Genomic DNA, 7,227 nt, shown 5'->3' with positions numbered 1-7,227 from the left:
CTAATTGACCGACCATTTGCATCTCTAATTTTAATGCAAAAGATCACTTGTCAATACGAAATTAAAAAACTTTGAAGCTGAAGAAACAAAAAAGAAAAAGAAAAGAAAAGAGAGCATAATAGTACGGTGATTATCTAGGATTAGAAGAAGTGTCCGGCAGCCTAGCTTCACGTGTTTGGCTAAAAGCGGAGGGCTTGTAGACTTATCCAAATCTATAGGCGCGGTCATTCGCAGCCTCTAATCTATCAGTAGGCCACGTGTCACCATTTTCCAATTACAAAAATAACCTTATTTTCCACAGCTTTCCACTTACACGTCAGCCCTACTACCATTTCAAAATCTCCGCCGTCTGCCCTCTTGTTCTGCTTCGCTATTTAAACTCATCTTTGAGTTTGTTTTTCACTGTGACCATCTCTTCAGATCGCCCCCCTCTTTCTATTCACTGGTATGTTTTTCTATTCGATCCGCTTAGCTTCTTTTCTACTTTGGATTTCAACTTTGAAATTGATATAGTTCTGTATGGATCTGTAAATTCTTTGATCTAAAATGTCTATTCAATTATTCTGTTGGTAGTCGTAGAAACTCTGCTATCTGCAACACATAAGTCGAATCTTTCATAGTTGAATTGATTGTCATATCATATCAGGAAGTTAATTATTTTATTTTCTGTGTTTGTTCATATATTTCAAAGAATTGATTTATTTTACTTTGGAATACAAGTAGACAATACATAATTTGCCATCTGATTAAGCATATATATTGATGCTAGCGTGTAAATGTTCAATTTTGGAGAAGATTACCAGTTTTGGACGGATATTTACAGGTTTAGGGCAGTTCCTATACGATTTACAGCCTTGAGGTAATCAAGGATCTGTCCAGGAGTCAGAGTAGCAGATGGGATCTGTCCGCTACTTTCACTCGTGGACACACCTTTTGACTACCTCAAATCTATAAATAATTTACAAAATACACCAAAATGGTAAATATTTGATTAACTACCATAAACTTATATTTTACTCTTTTGTGTGCTTTGAAAATAACATTAGTATAGGCATTAGATATAATCTGGATGCTCAATTGAAATTGTGTCTGCATTTTGCTATAACAGATTTTGATGAGTGAATAACTTCTGTTGATAGAAATATTCATCTAATATGGATCTTCAATTTTAACAGGTGAAAATGGTGGATATTAATGGTATTTGATGTGATCTGCTGCAACCTGACCATTATCTGTCCCTAAAGCACAATTCCAGAGGGTGATAAACTACAAAGAACTGTCAAAATATTCTCTGAGTTGAGATATGAGATATAGTGTTTACTAATTTGATTAAATTGGGTTATATAGAGAGAGTTAAATTGTTGAACTTGTAGGTTTGTTTAGGAATATGGCGGTCTATGGTTATAAACCATGCTTGTACATTTATAATGTGATTGTCCAATGGTCATCATAATGAAGGCGGAAGAGGACAACGGCCAATTCTTTCAAGGAAAAGGAGTTAGGCCATTGGCAATTACATTATATCTGTACATATAGAGTTTATAATTCATAGCTGCTATTTAATCATGCAAATTTACTATTTTGGCAATCTTACCTTCTCTATATAACTCATTAATTAAAGTAGTGAATATTATAATTTCAAGCTGAAACCCAATTTTGAAAGTTTTTGGCGAGAATAGAAAATCCAAAATACACAGCTATCAAATGGGAAAATCAATAATAGATGTGTATTATGGATTTTCTATCTCGCCAAAAACTGTTAAACTTGGTTTTCACCTTGACATTACAATTTTTGTTACTTTGATTAGTTGGTTATATATATATAGATATTGTATATAGATTCTTGTATATCTAGTCACATTTTGTAAAAAGATGTTCCTTAAATCATGAATCATTTGTATCCAATACTCTAGTAAAGTTTATATACTGAATTAAGTTTTGGTTTTCAATTTGTATTGTTAATTATTTTCTTGTTCGTCCTTACTCATGCAAAATCAAGTGTGTATGTGAACAACTTGATACGCAATGCAAAGCCGCTTTATGCAAGAAGGTGTTGCCACAATTTCCTGGCAGTTTGTCATTTAGATTTAAATTTAATAATCATTTTGAAATTTAGTTATTTAACAAAGGCTTTTAATTTGTATAAAATGTTCAGTTAGTTCCTAAATTTGTAAAAAATGGTAATTAATTGATCATTCGGTTTTAAAAAAGTAAATTAAATGTGCATGATGTATTTCACGTATCTGAGAATGTTATTGTATAATTTAAAAATAGATTAAAAATAAAGTTATTACTTATTCAATTATAAAACTTTTTTTCTCTAATATTAGAACCGTATACCCCGATTTTGGTTGTTTTACTTTTTTTGTTTTTAAGATTCATGCAATACATCTTCCACATTTAACTTCCAATAAATTTTGTAACCAATGAATTCATGGCATGTCATATCCATTTGTTTTGATTTGTATACAAATTACGTATTTTTTTTAGGTTTAATACATATTTACATTCTTAAATTTATTAAGTTTTGTTGAAATAACTTATTATATATCTATAGTTCGTTTTAAAAATTTATTACACATTTATATTTTAGCTTATTTGGATTTCATGTACATAAAATTGTTATCGGTTTATTGTTTTTTTTTTTTTTTTTTGCGTTCTATAGAAAAAGAAAAGTATGTGATATTTGGCGCCTTATTGTTTTCTCTTTTGTAAAGATCTGATTTTACTATGATGATTGGTAGTGAATTCTTGATCGGCGTTCTTTCTTGTGGGGCGTCGTTGGGATCGGCGGGGGAAGCTCCAATGTTAAAGTTAGTAAAATATAGAAGAATAAACTATAAGCACGAAGTAGGGGCGTGGATGTGTACCTCAATAGCTTGAGATGCAAGCTATTTATACCCATATAGTTGTGATAACTGGCGATGAACTTTCGATCGGATTCCTTCGCTGCGGGAGGCGTCGTTGGGTTCGACGGGGGAAGCTCCGATCCCAAAGTCAGTATAAGTGTAGAGAATAAACTGTAATGACAAATGAGGGTTTAGGAGAGCGAGAATGTGTACCTCAATAGCTTGGGATGCAAGCTATTTATAGTTATGTAATTGTAACTCTCAGTAACCAGAAAGTCTCCATTAATGGCGGTTACTGATCTCATTCAAGTATGACCGTTAGCCCATTAATGGATCATTATTTGCCTTTATTGGGAATCGGCTCAACCGTTCGACGGGCGGATCGAGGCATGATGGCGGGTCTCCCGTAGGTTTAACTACGGATAGCGTGTGGTGGAATCTAGGTGATCTGCCACTCGGATGGCTTGCTTGATACGCCATTGCTTTCCGGATCGTCCGTATACGCGGTCGTTTTGGTAAATATCCTCTTTGATCCCGTAAATAATATCTTGATGTTATCAAGTTGTAACTTATGGTAACTAGAAAGTCTCCATTAATGTCTCATTAATGGCAGTTACTGATCTTATTCAAGTATGACCGTTAGCTCATTAATGAGTTATTAGTTGCCTTTATGGGGAATCGGCTCAGGCGCTCAGGGGGCGTATCGAGGCGAAATGGCGGGTCTCCCAAGTGTTTGACTATTGATGGCGTATTGAGGAATATATGTAATCCGCCATCCTGGTGGCTTACTTGATACGCCATAGCTTTCACGATCATCTTTATACGCGGTCGTTCGGTTAATTACCCTTTTGGTCCCGTAAATTATATCTGGATGTTATCATACTATAAGGCATACAGAATAAATTCACGTTTTTTTTTCTATAACATGTAGAAGTTTGGATGAGCTAACGATTTATGTATATGAGGTCCGAATGAGTTAACTACAGATGTGTGATAAGTTCTTAAACCCAATAATAAGTGTGTGATAAGTTATTTTAAAAATTCAAGATTCTTAATAGATAAAACTTATCTGATTTAATAATGTAAATATATATTAAGCTTTTAGTTTATAGTATTCATAAATAGATAAACATTTAATCATGTATTATTTCACATTTATTTTTTATATAATATAATTATCAATATTATTGAATTTCAATTTTGATTATGTGAGTAAATATTTTCATGATAATTTTATAATCTATTTTTTTAAATTTACCTTTAAATTCACTATTAATTGAAGAACAGAACGATAATTTTATTAATTTGAAGAATAAAAATAATAAAATTATAAGAAACTTGATATAATAATTTGAGGCATATTGAGACCAGTGCCCTTAATATAGATTGTGCTACAATATATAGTCTTTGATGATACAACAAAAGTGTAAGTTGAATTCTAAACGTTTATGAAATTATCAACAAAAACTAAAAAATAAGACGAATGAATTGAATCAAAATCTGAGAAAATCTTAAATGAACTGTTTATTTGTTATGAATAGGCAAAAAAGTCTTTAATTTTGCAAATGTGGTGCAAATTTTTAGAGAAAAAAATCATAAATACTGATCTGCGAAAATGTGAAACCTTGGACGCCGAAGAAATATGCTTGGTCTGAGCAACTTCAACTTCAAGGCCTAAGGGACCTTCGGTTGATGGTTCCATGCTCGGTCCTTAAGTAGGCAAAGAGGAAGCAATAACTTCTTGAGGCACTAAAGTCTTCTTTGCTTCAGTCAACTTTCGGCTATGATTTGAGAACGAAGAGATATATCATCTGAATCACTTGCATGCAACAAAATCATAAAACAAATAAGAAAGAGATGAAGTAAGGTCACTTTTTTTTAAATATTTCGAGTCTTTATAGACAATTTTCCTTTTTTTTTTTGTTACAAAGACCAAAGGCATGTTACTTTGGATCAGGCCAAGCATTTCATTGTAAGACCACTTCTTGCTATAAGATTGAATTAGAGGAGCTCCTTTTTCCCTAGAGTTCAATGCGCTGGCACATTTCCATAAGTCAGAATTACAAGGGGTTTTGTTCCATATAGTGGCAAAGTGAAATCCATGGGTGTATGGAATTTCTGCATTTGAGGTGTTTGATTTTATCCAAAACCATTCCAGTTTAAAATTCTTTACGATTTGTACTTTATTATTTAAGAAAAGGCAGGGTTGCGGATTAACTAACTAATAAACCATGTCTTTGTGACATTCTTGTTCAAGCACACCCAAATCCAAGCACACCTTTTATAAAGGGAGCAATTCAAGCTAAACATTTAGAGTAAATTCGTAAGGACTTAGGTAGAATTCATTTAAGGCAACAATGACTCCTCAGTGAAAGGGAAACGACATATATATTGAAAATAGCGGGTGAGAAGCTCTTTCATTTTCAAAAGGGAAACTTACGGACATCTGTTCTAACTAAGGGTACAAAGCAATAGTCTCAGCCATGTTTTTTTGGGTTAAGGTAGAAGGTTGGGAAAACACGTTTAGGTTCACCTTTCTTGGTTTGGTAGGAGCCTTTTTAGGTTTTTTTACAAGAGCAGATAAAGAAACCTTTTATGGTTTAGAAGAGTTAGCTTTTCGCGGTTTAAGAGCCATAATAGGAAATAGAAAAAATCTTCTACAAATTTCTCGAAAAAATTATGTAGAAATAAAGAAAAACCAAAAGAACTTACATGAGTTGCAGAGAAGAAGGTGCTAGTAGAAATCTTCACACATTTTCAAATTTATAAAGGTAAGTTAGAGGGATATCAAAAAACGAGAGGTTTTGTAATTATGGCCTACTTCGTAGGTCTTCTCGAGGACCGAAATCTACCTATTAAAATGACAGCAGTCAGACAAAAACTTCATTATAAAGGATAGGCTTTCAGGAGGAAACAATTGAGCCCATCATTGAAGGAAATCAATAATTAAAGCCCTAAAGAGCTTTGACACAAGCCAGGGGGACATCTGATATCATATGGAATTAAAGCCTAGACAAGTGTACTAATAAGGAACTTTAGACTTAAAGCATAATTACTTATACACGTGTACTAATAATAAAGTCGGATTCCAAACCTAATCCCGATGTCACGGCGTAAAACGCATAAAAGGGGAAGACACATGAAGCATAAGCCATATACACGTGGAAGGCTACTCAATGATAGGGACATTCACTCTTGAGATACCACAAGCTACGTAGCCACATATAACTAAATTCTACTTTCAAGTCTATTTACTTTCTTTAAGTAACATATTAACTTAAGCATTAGAGAAGAGACGTCGTACTCCGGTCGCTCTCTGACCTTTTGTTCATTCTGTTCGGGTACTTCAAGTTCAACCCGATCGTTGCATTCTGTAGATTTACAGACATCATTCGATATAAATATACAAATATAAAATAATAGAGTAACATGATAATTTGTATCGCACTATTAATGTCCTGAAAGCTAAGATATGCTTGGCATAAAATCTAAAAAATAAACAAAATGACAAAAAGTTAACAAAAGATAAAAACCTTACAATATAAGAAAACTAAAACGTAAAAGGTTGAGGATTTTATCCTAAAGTAATACTATGGTTGAATTTGGCAAATAACTATTATTTGTTAGTAATTAATTTATTATATTATTTGTTAACGGATTGTCTTTTTGATTAACTGATTTGACTAATTAATTTTATAAGTTTTTTTGATAAAATTTAGCTGATTTTTAATAATTGTCTATATAAAACCATAAATAAGAAAATGGTGAAACATTTATTTAAGTTTAAATTGTAGTAATTATGGGTAAAAATATTCTTAAAAAAAGATGAAGTAATAGACTAATTTAAAAAACCTCATAAAATCAGTTTTTCAAAATTAATTTTTTAGATTTAATAATCTTTTTTAAACATCTATTTATCAGACACCGTTATTAAAAATTGGGTAAATAATTATAAAATCCTTATGTTTTTGCTTAACATATCCATCCTATTATTATAAGGTCCTTAAGTTTTATTTTAATCAACTTTTTAGTCCTTCCATGTGTTTTTGTATATGAAAGTCCAAATTGTCCCTAGTTATTTACATAAAAAAAACTTACTTTTAATTTCAAATTTAATCGAAATAGTTTTAATAAAGTTTATGAAGTATATATATACCGAAATTTATGTAATTGTATATACTAATCATTAAAGATGTATTTTTATTCTCTTAAATTTTTATTTTTTTTAATAGAATGTCTTTAAACTAGCATTAAATATTAATAAATTTTTTAAAAAATCATATTTTTTTTTCATTTATAAAATTTATTAGAGATAAATAAAGATTATTTTTTACAATTTATATAGTTTTGCTTTTATTTTGATAATTTTTGAAATATT

At 31.3% G+C, this 7,227-nt stretch overlaps 1 long non-coding RNA gene across 1 annotated transcript; it reads left to right on the top strand.

Annotated features, from left to right (window-relative positions):
• The first annotated feature begins 235 nt into the window (after window positions 1-235).
• LOC136221539 (uncharacterized) lies at window positions 236-1,949 on the top strand. Its single transcript, XR_010685167.1, has 2 exons — window positions 236-445; window positions 1,176-1,949. It is a non-coding gene; the product is annotated as an uncharacterized lncRNA (long non-coding RNA).
• The last annotated feature ends 5,278 nt before the right edge of the window (window positions 1,950-7,227 follow it).

The sequence above is a fragment of the Euphorbia lathyris genome, chromosome 3 (genome assembly GCF_963576675.1).
Source record: "Euphorbia lathyris chromosome 3, ddEupLath1.1, whole genome shotgun sequence".
Classification (NCBI taxonomy): domain Eukaryota; kingdom Viridiplantae; phylum Streptophyta; class Magnoliopsida; order Malpighiales; family Euphorbiaceae; genus Euphorbia; species Euphorbia lathyris.
Note: the sequence above shows the minus strand (reverse complement) of the source record. Positions and strands in the feature narration are given on the sequence as shown.